Below are 17,121 nucleotides of genomic sequence, written 5' to 3'. Positions count from 1 at the left end.
CACAAACTAGAAAGTTAGACAGCATCTGTCTAGAGACAGAACGTGTTTCACGTCTGCAAGCTTTCATCAGAACTAGAATGATTATTAAGCAAGGGTTATGTGGGACACAGAGAAGAGATCCCCAGGGCCAAAGGAATAATTGAAACAATGAAACAAAAGATAAGCCTTGGGCAGATGCTGCTTCCAAAAGCAAAAACTGAAACAAGCAAAGTACAGGAAACAGAACAAGGGGACAGAGATTTTGATCTGAAGTTGCTGAATCCAGAAGGAGGTGCCATTCCTCTAGCTCATGTTGAGTGTTAATCGATAGATGCTGCAGACCACAGTCAGAGATGTCAGAGAATTAAAACACGAGCAATTACTCTTGCAAATTGGTGGAGGTGGAGGCAAATTAGTGGGCGGCACGGTGGCACAGTGGTTAGCACTGCTGCCTCACAGCACCAGAGACCCAGGTTCAATTCCCACCTCAGGCGACTGACTGTGTGGAGTTTGCACATTCTCCCCGTGTCTGCGTGGGTTTCCTCCGGGTGCTCCGGTTTCCTCCCACAGTCCAAAGATGTGCAGGTCAGGTGAGTTGGCCATCCTAAATTGCCGGTAGTGTAGGTAAGGGGTAGATGTAGGGGTATGGGTGGGTTGCGCTTCGGCGGGGCGGTGTGGACTTGTTGGGCCGAAGGGCCTGTTTCCACACTGTAAGTAATCTAATCTAATCTAATCTAAAATGCTGCTTCTTTTGGAAGGCATGTTTGGGGCCTTGGACAGTGAGGTGGGAGGAGCTGGAAGGACAAATGTTACACCTTCTACAATTACACAGGAAAATCCTGTGGGAGAGAAATGAGGGGTTAGGGTCAGATTTGATGGTATTATAGAAGGAACAGTTCATTTGAAATGATGATAGAGGAGGGGAAGATGTGATGAATGGGAGCATCACATTGAAAGTGGTGGAAATGGTGGATACAAAGGCTGTTGGAGTTAAAGGTGAGGGCAAGGGGAACTCTATCACAGGTCTGGGAAACAGAGGGGACGGGGGAGAGTAAGAAACGTGGTGAGCCCAGTCCAGGGCATGGTCAGCCATGGTGTTAGGAGCAAAGAAGAACTCAGAGGTTGTGATGTGGAAGGTCACATCATCAGATTGTTATGAATAAGAAATATTGCTGAAATTGAATAGCCAGTTAAGCAAGGAGTTCAAGTCCTGGGACTATCCTGACATTTGAATTAACAGCCACAAGATTTCAGTAATTTTCTGGAATGGAAGTTTAATTTCATGCTAATCATGTGTTATTTGATAATTGTTTAGCAATAACTTTAGCAGGGTTAGTCACTCAGTGTGGATGGTTCAATCTGTCTCAACACCATGATGCAGATATGATGCAGAGCTGGGCTGAGGAGTGGCAGATGGAGTTCAACCCTGCCAAGTGTGAAGTTGTCCATTTTGGAAGAACAAATAAGAATGCGGAATACAGGGTTAATGGTAGGGTTCTTGGTCAGGTGGAGGAACAGAGGGATCTTGGGGTCTATGTACATAGATCTTTGAAGGTTGCCACTCAGGTGGATAGAGTTTGTAAGAAGGCCTATGGAGTATTATCGTTCATTAGCAGAGGGATTGAATTCAAGAGTCGTGAGGTGATGTTGCAGCTGTACAGGACTTTGGTTAGGCCACATTTGGAGTACTGTGTGCAGTTCTGGTCGCCTCACTTTAGGAAAGATGTGGAAGCTTTGGAGAGGGTGCAGAGAAGATTTACCAGGATGTTGCCTGGAATGGAGAGTAGGTCATACGAGGATAGGTTGAGAGTTCTCGGCCTTTTCTCGTTGGAACGGCGAAGGATGAGGGGTGACTTGATCGAGGTTTATAAGATGATCAGAGGAATAGATAGAGTAGACAGTCAGAAACTTTTTCCCCGGGTACAACAGAGTGTTACAAGGGGACATAAATTTAAGGTGAAGGGTGGAAGGTATAGGGGAGATGTCAGGGGTGGGTTCTTCACCCAGAGAGTGGTGGGGGCATGGAATGCGCTGCCCGTGGGAGTGGTAGAGTCAGATTCATTGGCGACCTTTAAGCGGCATTTGGATAGGTACATGGATGGGTGCTTAATCTAGGATAGAAGTTCGGCACAACATCGTGGGCCGAAGGGCCTGTTCTGTGCTGTATTGTTCTATGTTCTATGTTCTATGTTCTATGATCCCTAAAAGTGGGCTCACAGCATTGACTTTTAGAGTCAGACAGCAAGAAACAGGCCCTCCAGTCCATCTCAATCAGATTAGATTAGATTCCCTACAGTATGAAACATGCCCTTTTGGCCCAACAAGTCTGCATCGACCCGCTGAAGAATAACCCACCCAGACCCATTTCCCTCTGACTAATGCACCTAACACTACGGGCAATTTAGCATGGCCAATTCGCCTGACCTGCACATCTTTGGAGTGTGGGAGGAAACCAGAGCACCTGGAGGAAACTCGCACAGATGAGAGGAGAATGTGCAAACTCCACACAGTCAGTCACATTAGGCTGGATTCGAACCTGTGCCCCTGGTGCTGTGAGGCAGCAGTGCTAACCACTGAGCCACTGTGCTGCCCCCAGCTTTTCCTAAACTGATGCAGTCCCATTTGCCTGTGTTTGGCCCATATCCCTTTAACCTTTCAATTCGTGTATCTGTCCAAATGTCTTTTAAATGTTATAATTGTACCTGCCTCTTCAAGACTTTAATTTTATTCTGGCTTCAAGTACCAATGCAAGCATTTTCAAACGACAGTGATGAATCTATGATGATGTCTTCATTGCTGCAGAATTCTGAAAGCTCTTTCCTTCAAAATAATCAGGAGTGAAATGGTTAATCTTTTCAAGTCACCAAATCAGTGAAAACCAATGAAGAGAAACTCTCACAAAATATGACTAATAGGTTGAGTGATCATGTAAAATATTTCAGAGGTCAATCCAGCTAGAAACCCACACACAAGTTGTGAATATAGAGTTATAAATCCAATTAAACTAAGTGAAGCTGCCTTCAGTTTACAGTTTGTCACACAGGTTAACTAATTTGCTGAGAGAAAGTTTGGGTGAAAATGCAATTATGATAAATCAAATGAGAGATGATTCTCCATCTTGTGAATACTAATGAGACTCAGATATTTTATCAGCTCTGATCTACTAGTGTAACTGAAACTGTTATTTAACTAGTCAACAGAAACTGAATGATGAAACCAACATCCTAAAAAACAATTTGATTCAATCTGATCGTTTTTCCAAAAGGTTTCATCTCTCATATAATGTTTGCCTCCATAACTAGGGTTTGAAACCAACCTCAGACCATCTGAGTTGCAGTGATGGATGCTCTCTCCCAGCCTGAAGCCAACAGACACATCCATAAATAATGTGGTGCACACCCACCAAGGAAACACAAAGCTCTGCCCCATCTCCACTAGCGGTACAGCTCTATGAGGGAGCAGCAAATCATCACTAACCTGGAGGCACACTCCACAGAGAATCGTAGGACTTTTCCTTATCAGTGGCATTGGTTAGCACATGGCTCTCACTGTTATCCTTGTGTGGTCAGATTAGAGGGGTGGGAATGGGATGGGGCTGGAGTGAGGGTGGGTGGAGGTTGAGGTGGGGTTTGTGGATAGGGGATGAAACCAATATTTCAAAAAACAATTTAATTTAATCTGGTAATTTTTCCAAAAGGTTTTCTCTCTTGTATTACTTTTGCCTCCATAACACGGGTTCAAAACCAACCTGATGCTTCAGTGATGGATGCACTCTCCCAGCTTGAAGGTGGAAATGGGGCAAGGGGTAAGAGTGGGGATGGGAGTGGGAGTAGGGGTGATGGGGGGTGTGTGGGAGTAGTGGTATGGATGGGGTGGGAGGAGAAGGGGTAGGTGTGGGGGAATGGGAGTGGGGCAAGGGGTAGGGTTGGGGGCTGACAGTGGGGGTAGGGGTAGGAATGGGGAATGGGAGTGCGGGTAGGGGCAAGGGTGGGGCAGGGAGTGGAAGTAGGGGACGGGGTAGGGGTGAGGGTGGAAGTGGGGGAAGGGGTTGGGGTCAGGGGTGGAAGTGGGGGAAGGGGTCAGGGGTGGGAGTGGGGAAGGGGTAGGGGTCGGGGCTGAATGTGATGGCTATGTTGTGGTGGTCACTGGCCGAGGGACTGGTGCTTTCTGTTGATCTATTGATGGTGGGAATGGCAGGCTGCCTGCGGGGATTGTGAATGGATTGTGAATGGTATTACACCAATGGGGACACAGACAGAAATTGTCTGCAGGTCTTGTAGCTCTGCCCCTTGGTTCCAGCCTTGATACTTGTCCAGCCTTTGGAAGGGGTCACCGGATCTAGCTGTCACTGCATTCAAACCAAATCATGTAATCGCCGTACACCTCCACTGAAATATCAGTAAGAAGGCTCATCTTTGTGGTCACCAAGGGCCACTGTTTAAAAAGAGAGCCCAAACTTGCTTCCTCCATGGCCAAGAAAGCATCAAGTTTTCATTTCCATCCAGGACCAGAGGCAGGAATCACCAGCTCCTGGGAAACTCCTCATCTGGCCCCTGACACTCCAGAGCACGTACCTCTCCCTACCCGAGCACATTGAGCCCAGGCCCTGAGTATTAGAACATAGAACTTAGAACAGTACAGCACAGAACAGGCCCTTCAGCCCACGATGTTGTGCCGACCATTGATCCTCATGTATGCACCCTCAAATTTCTGTGACCATATACATGTCCGGCAGTCTCTTAAATGTCCCCAGTGACCTTGCTTCCACAACTGCTACTGGCAACGCATTCCATGCTCTCACAACTCTCTGTGTAAAGAACCCGCCTCTGACATTCCCTCTATACTTCCCTCCAACCAGCTTAAAACTATGGCCCCTCGTGTTAGTCATTTTGCCCTGGGAAATAGTCTCTGGCTTTCGACTCTATCTATGCCTCTCATTATCTTGTATACCTCAATTCGGTCCCCTCTCCTCCTCCTTTTCTCCAATGAAAAAAGTCCGAGCTCAGTCAACCTCTCTTCATAAGATAAGCCCTCCAGTCCAGGCAGCATCCTGGTAAACCTCCTCTGAACCCTCTCCAAAGCATCCACGTCTTTCCTATAATAGGGCGACCAGAACTGGACACAGTATTCCAAGTGCGGTCTAACCAAAGTTTTATAGAGCTGCAACAAGATCTCACAACTCTTAACCTCAATCCCCCTGTTAATGAAAGCCAAAACACCATATGCTTTCTTAACAACCCTGTCCACTTGGGTGGCCATCTTAAAGGATCTATGTACCTGCACACCAAGATCCCTCTGTTCCTCCACACTGCCAAGAATCCTATCCTTAATCCTGTACTCAGCTTTCAAATTCGACCTTCCAAAATGCATCACCTCGCATTTATCCAGTTTGAACTCCATCTGCCACCTCTCAGCCCATCTCTGCATCCTGTCAATGTCCCGCTGCAGCCTACAACAGCCCTCTATACTGTCAACGACACCTCCAACCTTTGTGTCATCTGCAAACTTGCTGACCCATCCTTCAATCCCCTCATCCAAGTCATTAATAAAAATTACAAACAGTAGAGGCCCAAGGACAGAGCCCTGTGGAACACCACTCACCACTGACTTCCAGGCAGAATATTTTCCTTCTACTACCACTTGCTGTCTTCTGTTGGCCAGCCAATTCTGTATCCAGACAGGACATTACAGTGGGTCCGAGGCACTGGCGAATGGATCCCTTTATCCTCAAGGATAATAAGTTTTCAGAGTATTTCTCTGGGGAATTTTGGACATTCCCAGACGTTAACTCAGACTCGGTTAGTAGTCCATCTGTCCTTTGGGAAACTGCCAAAGCATATGACAGGCGGTTAGTCATCTCCTACTCTGCCAGTAGGAAATGGCAGAAGGGTGAGCAGCAACATCTCCTTGAAGCATGGTTGAAGGCAGCCGAGAAGGCCTACTTTGACAGGCCCTCATTGGTCAAGCAACCGAGGATTATGGTGCTGTGGTCTGCATTGAATTCTGTGCTCACGCAGACAGCAAAGAAGGAGCTTAACTTTGCAAAGCAAAGGTTATATGAAGTGGTGACAGGCCAGGCAAGTACCTAGTATATCTCGCCATGAAAAAGAATGCCCCTCAAGCCATTATGGCAATCAGGGAAGGGTCTGGGAATCGAACATGTGACTCCAAAAAGATTAATGTGGCATTCCAGAGATTTTACTCTAAGTTCTACCAATCTGAAGGTTGTGAGGAGAGATGGGCCAAAACTGAGTCTTTGTTTAAGGATCTGGAACTCCTGGCGTGACCCCCGAACAACAGTCCTTTCTCAATGCCCCGCTATCAGAGCAAGAGGTGCAGGAAGCTGTGAGGCAGCTTCAGAGTGGAAAGGCGCCTGGTCCTGATGGACATCCCAGTGAATTCTATAAGGAATTTATAAGCACATTGTCAGGCCTGATGCTCAATATGTTTAATGACTCATACATCCATGATTGTCTCCCACCATCTCTGAGAAAAAGGGAAGGTCCAGGAGGACTGTGCTTCGTACAGGCCCATTTCACTCTTAAATGTGGATATTAAAATCCTCTCCTTGACTCTTGCGTTAAGGCTGGAGACTGTGTTACCTTCTATTGTTAAAGAGGATCAGGCGGCTTCATAAATGGCCACAAATCCTCCAATAATGTTGTGAGACTGCTTAATGTAATTGAAGTGTGCCAACAACAGTCAATACAAGACTGGTGATTCGTCTAGATGCAGAGAAGGCATTTGACCAAGTTAAGTGGCCGAACCTTTTCGATGCTCTGGAGCAGTTTGGTTTGGGTGAAATCTTTATAAGATGGGTAAAGGTTCTCTAGAGTGACCCTCTTGCTGCGGTGATCACCAATGGCGCACGATCAAGTAATTTTAACATTTCTCGGGGCAACTGGCAGGGAGAGCTGTCCCCTTTCACCGTTGCCTTTCACCATTGGGTGATTGAACCATTGGCAGTGGCCATTCGTAAGGATCCCAATATATCAGCTGCAGATGTGGGGTCAAAATTATATAACATTTCATTGAATGCAGACAATGTCCCAATTTTTTTTGTCAAATCCAGCGGTTTCAGTGCCTTGCCTGATACAATGCATCAGCTCATTTGGCACCTTTTCGGGGTCCAAGATTAATTTTGCTAAATCAGATGCTGTGCCTAAGGGTGATATTATGAAAGGTCTTGAGAGTGACTATAGATTCCCATTTAGGTGCTCACAGGGGGGCTTTGTGTATTTGGGCATATTCAAAGATGAATATTCTCCCCAGTTTGCTGTACCCTATACGGATTCACCTCCTGATTTTCAATTAGCCAACATTCAAGAGACTGAACAGCTCCTTTATTTGGCATAGTTATAAATACCATTAAAACATGGAGGGCAATTCGGCAGTGGGAAGGCAATATTGGCAAAACATCCTCTTTTACACCTTTTGTGGGTATGCCGGGATTTCAACCAGGGATGATAGGGGGGCATTGAGAAAGGACTGTTGTTCAGGGGACACGACGGGAGTTCCAGATCCTTAAACAAAGATTCAAACGTTGGGCAGCTATGGGTGTGTCTTGCATGGGGGATTTATTTGAGGGAGACACAATGATGCCCTTCGATCAGTTAGCACAGAAATACAAGTTATCTAACAGGGACCTCTTTCGTTATTTTCAAGTTAGGAATTTTATTTTAAAAAAACTACATTTCCGACTGATCCCTATAAATCCGACATAGAGAGGAGAGTGCTCTTTCTGTCAGCAGTTTAGAACATAGAACATAGAATAGAGAAAAGTACAGCACAAAACAGGCCCTTTGGCCCACAATGTTGTGTCAATGTTCAATCCTAATGTAAAATATAGTATTTTAATCTACGCACCCCTTAACTCACTGCTATCCATGTGCCTGTCCAGCAATCGCTTAAATGTCCCTAATGACTCTGCTTCCACAACACTATTGGCAATGCATTCCATACATTCACAACTCTCTGCATAAAGAACCTACCTCTGACGTCTCCTCTATACCTTTCCCCTAATATCTTAAAACTATGACACCTCGTACCCATCAATCCTGCCCTGGGGAAAAGTCTCTGGCTATTGGCTCTATCTGTTCCACTCATTATCTTGTACACCTCGATCAGGTCTCCTCTCTTCCTCCTTCTCTCCAGAGAGAAAAGTCCGAGCTTATTCAACCTTTCTTCAGAAGGTAAGCCCTCCAGTGCAGGCAGCATCCTGGTAAACCTTCTTTGCACCCTCTCCAAAGCCTCTGTATTTTTCCTATAGTAGGGCTACCAGAACTGGACACAATATTCCAAGTGTGGTCTCACCAGAGACTTGTAGAGCTGCAGCAAAACCTCGCGGCTCTTAAACTCGATCCCCCTGTTATTGAAAGCCAAAACACCATATGCTTTTTTAACAACCCTATCCACTTGGTTGGCAAGTTTGCACACCCAGATCCCTCTGTTCCTCCACATTGCCAAGAATCCTGTCTTTAATCCTATATTCAGCATTTGAATTTGACTTTCCAAAATGCATCACCTCGCATTTATCCAGGTGAACTCCATCTGCCATTTCTCAGCCCAGCTCTGCATCCTGTCTATGTCGCGTTGTAGCCTGCAGTAGCCCTCTATATCGACAACACCTCCAACCTTTGTGTCATCTGCAAATTTACTAACCCACCCCTCAACCTCCTCATCCAAGTCATTTATAAAAACTACAAAGAGCAGAGGCCCGAGAACAGAGCCCTGCGGGACCCCACTCAACATTGACCTCCAGGCAGAATACTTTCCATCTACAACCACTCTCTGCCTTCTGTCAGCCAGCCAATTCTGAATCCAGATAGCCAAATCTCCCTGTATCCCATACTTCCTGACTTTATCAATGAGCCAACCAAGGGGAACCCTATCAAATGCCTTGCTGAAGTCCATCTTTATATCATCAATTGGGGCTGCCCCCTCAGATGAGTTCAATCAACTCTGCAGGGTGTGGGAGAGAGAGCTAGGTGTTGAAATCTCCTCAGAGACATGGGAAGATATTTGGGAAAACGCAAGAAAGACATCAATTTGCAACAGGACCCTTACTTTACAGTTAAAGATTCTCCACAGGGTCTACTTGGCTCTGGACCATTTGTCAAAAGTTAAACCAGGGGTATCTTCAACATGTCCCAAGTGCAGGGTCTGTACGGGCACTCTTACCCATTGTCTCAGGTCTTGTGATTGTCTTCAAGCATACTGGAGCACTGTGGGGGGTGCAATGGAGGGGAGTTTGGGTGTAAGGGTGGAGAAGGACTCGATTTCATTTCTTCTGGGCCTGCCCAGTCTGTTTCCTGCAGGTGCACATAAGAAATAAACGTGTCAATATCTTCACTTTTTATGCAAGAAAGAATATTTTGCTAGTTTGGGTATCTGAAACCCCCCAGGGCTGTCGGGTTGGCAGAAGATTGTTATGGAGCATATTCTCCTGGATTTTCTCACAAATATAGTACACCACAAAACTGAGAATTTTTATAAGACATGGCAGCCCTTTTTGGAATATCTGGACACAAATTTATCTGCCACACTAACAAGGTCTTTTATGTAGCTGTAACAATTGTATTTTACCAGTCTAGTATCCAGGGATGTGAAATTGTGAATGTATGAGTGTCTTGTTTGGCTGAGTTGAGTTATTACTATTTATTAGTTTATTGTTGGTTGTTATTTATTTAGTTTAATAGTTAGTTGGGTTTTTTAATTCTGTATTTTTCTATATATATTTATACATTTGTATACGTTTTCTTTACTTTTTTAAAACTTTTTTCTTGTGTTTTTTTCTGTATTGTTTTGAATTGTATTGTTTTGTATTTGTTGTAATATTAAAAACCTTACTTTGTAAAATAAAAGTATATTTTAAAAAATTTCTCCATGTATTCATTTGATGGGAAGAAGCTAAAGGGTGCGGCCTGATGGTCACAGTGTGCCTGGTTGAAATCCGTGAGGAAATGTGAAAAGACTGAGAAAATATGCCAGAGTAATTCACTGTTAGAACTCCAAACTGCTTCAGCTGCTCCATCTGGTCACAAACAGGGACTGTGGACAATATGTGGAACACCACTGCCCTCTGCTGGGTTATCTTGCATTATACAATTTGACCTTGTTCACATTTACAATTCCAACCAAAGTACTACCTGACAACACACTGAGTTTTTTATAATTAGTAAAATTTTCATAATATTTGGCATGGATTCTTAATTGTGTTTTGAAATGACTGAGCAAGACACTCAATTGACCTAGGGATCAGAAATGACAACAGCAAACTCAGTCCAATCGGCAGTTACCTGCCTACTGGGCTTGTGCTAAAATTGCGGGAGCTGTCCCCACATGAAAATGACTCCCACAGTCTAAATGATCCTGACAGGCTAACTAGCCCTCGTGGTTTAAGTAACCCTCATAGTCTAAATGACCCCCACAGGTGGAGAGCAGAAGGGTCATAAAAGTAATGGTTTGGCCAGCAGAGGGACTAGACACCTCTGTCTCTTCCTCTCTCCACCTATCCCTATCTCTCTCTCTGTCAATTTCTCTTTCCTTCTCTTCCTCTGACTTTATGAACATTTCTCTGTCTTTCTTTGTTTTTTAAATTTCTCTCTGTATCTCTCTTTCTATATATTTGTCTGACTCGCTGTCTTTTTCTTTGTCTCTCTTTCTACCTGTATCTCAGTGTCCCTTTCCCTGTGTGTGTTTGTCTTTCTCTATCTCACTCACTCTCTCTCTGTCCCTCACTCTGTCTCTCTCTGTCAATTTCTCTCACTTTCTGGATCTCTATCACCTCCTCTCTCTCTCTCTGTCTCTCACTTTCTATGTCATTGCCTCTCACTCTTTCACTCTCTGCCTCTCTCTTACTCTATCTCTTTTGCTGTGAGTCTCCATTTCTCCTTCTCTGACTCCCTTTATATGGGTCTCTCTCCCCATGTATCCATCTGTCTCTCTCTGAAGAAAACTGAAATGTCACATTACAGGGAAGCGTAGTAAATGGCTAGTGTATATTTCTGATTAAAGTTATTTAACTGGGCAATTTCAAATAATTAATTCCTTGATAAAAACACAATAAAGATGGTGGGTTAAACATTGCTGATGCAATATGTAAGAATTCATAAACATCAGTGTGATCTAAACACAGTTATGACAGGAGTTCTCAGCTTAGAGTTTCAGCTCAGGGTCAGAGCACAAACATCCAAACCCTCCATCACTAAAGCTCAGTAGCTGCCGTATGTACCATCTACAAGATATACAGCAACAACTCACCAAGATTCCTTAGATAGCAACTTCCAAACCTGAAACGTCCACCATATGGAAAGACTAAGGCAGCAGTTACACTGGAACATAAGAACTGTCAACTTCCCCTGCAAGCCACTCATCATCCTAACTTGGAATTAGAGTTATATAGCACTGAGAAAGCCCGTTGGCCCATCAAGGTTTCATCAATCTATCTACACTAATCCCACTTTCTCACACTTTACCTAGAGCCTTGAACGTTATGACTTTTCAAGTGCTCATCAACATGATGACTTAATTTTTAAAGGTTGTGACGTTTCCTGCCTCTACTGGCATCCCACACAGTGGATTCCACAATACCACCATGTTGTGGGTGAAAAATTTCCTCAAATCCCCTAAATTTCCTGCCCTTCACTTTATGGTTATGCACCCCTGTTATTGACCCTTTTACAAAGGGGAACAGCTGGTTTATAATCACTTTGTCCATACCTGTCATTGTTTTTATACACCTCAATCAAGTCTCCCCTAACCTTTTTTTAAGAATGAAGTCACAAAGCCAATTTTGGTCCCATGTGCTTTTACCTTCTTTATCAGTCTCCTAGTGAGACTTTGTCAAAGGCTTTCTGAAACACATAGAAACTACATTAACTGTACTACTCTTATCTACACACCAGGTTGGGTATGATGCACCTCTGATAAAGCTATGTTGTGTGTCCCTGATCAAACCAGCCTCACCAAAAGGAGATTAATTCTCTTCTTCAGATTTTTCTCCAATAGTTTTTCAACTAGCCTTGGTGCGTATCTTGTATAAAACTGTTAGCTAATCAAGTGTGGTGGAATTTGTATGGAGTATCAGGTTGTAAGTTTGCCCACTGAGCTGCTAGGTTTGTCCTCAGACATTTTCTCACCATGCTAGGTAACATCATCAGTGAGTCTCTGATGAAGCACTGGTCTGTCCCGCTTGCTATTTATGAGTCTTGGTCTGTTGTGGTTGTGATATCACTTCCAGTTCTTTTCTGGGTGTTGGTAAATGGGGTCCAAATTGATGTGTTTGTTAGTGGAGTTCCAGTTTGAATGCCAGGCCGTTGTTGTGGTTCTGTTTGCCGAGCTGGGAATTTGTGTTGCAGACGTTTTGTCCCCTGTCTAGGTGACATCCTCAGTGCTTGGGAGCCTCCTGTGAAGCGTTTCTGTGATCTTTCCTCCGGCATTTATAGTGGATTGTCTCTGCCACTTCCGGTTGTCAGTTCCAGCTGTCCGCTGCAGTGGCCGGTATATTGGGTCCAGGTCGATGTGCTTATTGATTGAATCTGTGGATAAGTGCCATGCCTCTAGGAATTCCCTGGCTGTTCTCTGTTTGGCTTGTCCTATAATAGTAGTGTTGTCCCAGTCGAATTCATGTTGCTTGTCATCTGTGTGTGAGGCTACTAAGGATAGCTGGTCGTGTCGTTTCGTGGCTAGTTGGTGTTCATGGATACGGATCGTTAGCTGTCTTCCTGTTTGTCCGATGTAGTGTTTTGTGCAGTCCTTGCATGGGATTTTGTACACTACGTTGGTTTTGCTCATGTTGGGTATCGGGTCCTTTGTTTTGGTGAGTTGTTGTCTGAGCGTGGCTGTTGGTTTGTGTGCTGTTATGAGTCCTAGTGGTTGCAGTAGTCTGGCTGTCAGTTCGGAAATGCTCTTGATGTATGGTAACGTGGCTAGTCCTTTGGGTTGCGGCATGTCCTCATTCCGTTGTCTTTCCCTTAGGCATCTGTTGATGAAATTGCAGGGGTATCCGTTTTTGGCAATTACAAAGGTGTCATCCATATATCTGACCCAGAGTTTGGGTTGAATTTGTGGTACCTTTGTAATCATTAAAAAACACAGAAATTGAGAACACACACCGGATCATCAATGCCATACTCACAGGAATCCGATTCACGAGAGAGGAAGACAAGGACAACCAACTCCCATTCCTAGACGTGATGGTACAGAGAACACCGAACGGAGAATTCACCACAAAGGTTTACAGGAAAGCCACACACACAGACCAAGTCCTGAACTACGAAAGCAACCATCCCAACACACACAAAAGAAGTTGCATCAAGACACTGTTCAAAAGGGCCACAACACACTGCAGTACACCAGAACTGCAAAAAGAGGAAGAAGAACACCTATACAATGTATTCTCCAAAAACGGATACTCCCGCAATTTCATCAACAGATGCCTAAGGGAAAGATAACGGAACGAGGACATGCCACAACCCAAAGGACTAGCCACACTACCCTACATCAAGAGCATTTCCGAACTGACAGCCAGACTACTGCGACCACTAGGACTCATAACAGCACACAAACCAACAGCCACTCTCAGACAACTCACCTGAACGAAGGAGCCGATACCCAGCATGAGCAAAACCAGTGTAGTGTACAAAATCCCATGCAAGGACTGCACCAAACACTACATAGGACAAACAGGAAGACAGCTAATGGTCCGCATCCATGAACACCAACTAGCCACGAAACGACACGACCAGCTATCCTTAGTAGCCACACACGCAGATGACAAGCAACATGAGTTCGACTGGGACAACACTACTATTATAGGACAAGCCAAACAGAGAACAGCCAGGGAATTCCTAGAGGCATGGCACTCATCCACAGATTCAATCAATAAGCACATCGACCTGGACCCAATATACCGATAACTGCAACAGACAGTTCGAACTGACAACCGGAAGCGGCAGAGACAAACCACTACAAATGCCGGAGGAAAGATCACAGAAGTGCTTCACAGGAGGCTCCCAAGCACTGAGGATGTGTCCTAGACAGGGGATGAAATGATTGCAAGACAAATTCCCAGCTCGGCGAAAAGAACCACAACAACCAGCACCCGAGCTACAAATCTTCTCACAAACTTTGAATGCCAGGCCTCTAGGAATACCGTGTATGTCTTTGTTTAGCCTGTCCCAGGATGGATGTACCGTCCCAGTTGAACTGGTGTCCCTCTTTATGAATACTAGTGATAGTTGGTCATGTCTTTTGGTGGTTAGTTGGTGCTCATGTATGGAATATCCTGGGAATTACTAATTCAGTGGCATTACCCCTGTACTACCATTTCCACGTAGCGAAGGCATCTTCAAAAGTGTAGTACTCGTCTTGGCCAAGCTTTGAATGCAGAGTGCTAGTCAGTGAGTCAAAACTGGGGTCTTTCTTTTAGCATCACTAGGTCAAAATCTAGTAATCCCTCCCAAACAGCATTGTGAGGTTAGGGCACCATGCATTCACATTTTTGTCAAGTGATTTTATTTGGTAATTTTCCTCAATTTTAAAAATATTTTTGAGGGGGTGGGGGTGGGTTTTTTTCATGTTCTCAGACTCCTTAACTATTTTATTAGCTGAGACAGTCACATAGCAAAGATGTGTTCTATATGCTATCATACAAAATGTTTGGACACACATAAAAACAGAATTAGAAGAATTTATCAATATCATTCAGAGGGTGGTGCATGTATGGAATGAGCTGCCAGGGGAAGTGGTGGAGGTTGCTACAATTGCAACATTTAAAAGGCATCTGGATAGGTATATGAAGAGGAAGGGTATAGAGGGATATGGACCAAATGCTGGCAAATAGATTAGGTTAAGATGTCTGATTGGCATGGACAAGTTGAACCGAAGGGCCGATTTCCATGCTGTACATCTCTATGACTGTATAATATCCTCAATAATTATCAACCCTTTATTAAACCTGAAGCCATAACACACAAAGTACAAATTTTGTGCACATCACTACTTAAATTGACACAAAATAGTCACAAGGTAGCCACAAAACCCTTTTTTCTAAATTAACTGACAAACATGTTACACGGGAAGAAGCCATCATTCGACACAAACCTTCTACAAACTGGTGAGATCACAGAGAATGCACTTCCACAAGGCCGGGGCATTTTAACCAGGGAGTTACTAACCTTTTTAGTGCACCTCGCATTTCATAGAAAATAGAACATTACAGCACAGTACAGGCCCTTCGGCCCTCTATGTTGCGCTGACCTGTCATTCCCATCTGAAGCCCATCCCACCTACACTATTCCATATACGTTCATATGTCTGTCCAATGATGACTTAAATGTACTTAAAGTTGGCGAATCTACTACCATTGCAGGCAAAGCATTCCATACCCTTAAAAGAAACTACCTCTGACATCTGTCCTATATCTATCACCCCTCACTTTAAAGCTATGCCCCCTCGTGCTCTCCGTCACCATTCTTGGAAAAAGGCTCTCCCTGTCCACCCTATCTAACCCTCTGATTATCTTATATGTCTCTATTAAGTCACCTCTCAGCCTTCTTCTCTCTAACGAAAACAGCCTCAAGTCGCTCAGCCTTTTCTCGTAAGACCTTCCCTCCATACCAGGCAACATCCCGGTAAATCAGATTTATATTTTATGACTGACTGTGTTCATTAATACCATCCACTATACTTTTTTCTCACAACAATAGTCCCTGAGCATGTGCAGCCTGAAGCTAGAAATTGCACATACATTTCCAAGGAATTTACTACCTTTAGGGTGTAGGTTTGCTCGCTGAGCTGTAGGTTTGATATTCAGACATTTCATTACCTCACTAGGTAACCTCCTTGGATGCCACTGATGATGTTACCTAGCCAGGTAATGAAACGTCTGGATATCAAACCTACAGCTCAGTGAGCAAACCTACACCCTAAATCTCAACCTGAGCTACAAACCTTCACAAACCTTGCGAAAATTTACTACCTCAGTGACTTCAAGTTTTCCTGTTTTCCAATTGGCTAGGTATTCCTTATTGGTAGGTTTAAAGCTGTTCTCTCCACGGCATTCTCCCTCTACCCCACCCCATTTGCTGTTTACCTCTCAACTCTTTTCCCCTAAAGCCTTCTCCCCCATCTCTTGCACTTCATCTTTACAGCCTCCCCCTCTAGCCCTCTTCCAGGATATTTCTGCCCCACATTACTCTTGTTGCCTTGTTCCCCTTCACAGCAGCATGTCCATCTCTGAGTAAACACAACTCCTAACAGACAACTCCTCGGTCTCTCCAATCCAAACCCCAGTACTGGTTCCCCAATCTCAGTATTCCCGCCCCCACATGACACACCTTGGATTCTATCCTGTTTCGACACCAGCCAGGGCTGTTGTTTTTCAGTGATTTGCAGACTTGACTTTCTTAGATACCCTGCATGCAGCTTAGTCATCACAAGCTGTTTCTCTTTCACTTTTATTTCTGATAGGCTGAGCAGTAAATGCGAGAGATGGATTAGTTGTGCTGGAAGAGCACAGCAGTTTAGGCAGCATCTGTTGAACTGCTGTGCTCTTCCAGCACCACTAATCCAGTATTTGCTTTCCAGCATCTGCAGTCATTGTTTTTAACCTCAGTAAATGCGAGAGATCCAGTCTGAGATTGGAAATTTTGCTTTGGAAATTTTGCAGGCAAATTTGTCAGGTACTCCTGTAAATTTTATGCTATCTACATGTCATATGAATGAGGTTTGCTTGAAGATCTCTGGTGGGCTTATTTATAGCTAAATTAACATACTGACAGGACCATCATACTGACTGACTATGGCCCTCAATATTATCTGTCTGATAATCAGAAATTTGGAAAGACAATTGGTGACTAACGTAAAGTAAATAGATAAAATGATGACTGACAGAATCTCATTTGCATGTTGATCTCTGAAAGGAACATCCAAAGTGATAAAACAACATCGATCAGAGTGTTCCATTCACCCTGATCCTGACCCCCCACAGCCACCAAACGTTGAGCACTGGCACCTACTTCCCAAGGACCATCGATTTCAATTGCGCATTCATCATTTTTGACTCCAGAAAAATGGGTTTGTCGTTGAAATTGTTATTTGAAGCCGATGACCTGTGTCCAGTTGCACTGAGAAGATACT

The 17,121-nt window shown here is 44.3% G+C and overlaps 1 long non-coding RNA gene across 1 annotated transcript; it reads right to left on the bottom strand.

Moving 5' to 3' along the window:
- Positions 1 to 2,556: 2,556 nt before the first annotated feature.
- LOC140489441 (uncharacterized) lies at positions 2,557 to 17,111 on the bottom strand. The gene is made up of 3 exons (XR_011963129.1): positions 17,001 to 17,111; positions 9,160 to 9,290; positions 2,557 to 2,799 (listed from the first exon to the last, which is right to left on the bottom strand). It is a non-coding gene; the product is annotated as an uncharacterized lncRNA (long non-coding RNA).
- Positions 17,112 to 17,121: the final 10 nt, after the last annotated feature.

Source organism: Chiloscyllium punctatum, chromosome 18, assembly GCF_047496795.1.
Source record: "Chiloscyllium punctatum isolate Juve2018m chromosome 18, sChiPun1.3, whole genome shotgun sequence".
NCBI classification, from domain to species: domain Eukaryota; kingdom Metazoa; phylum Chordata; class Chondrichthyes; order Orectolobiformes; family Hemiscylliidae; genus Chiloscyllium; species Chiloscyllium punctatum.
Note: the sequence above shows the minus strand (reverse complement) of the source record. Positions and strands in the feature narration are given on the sequence as shown.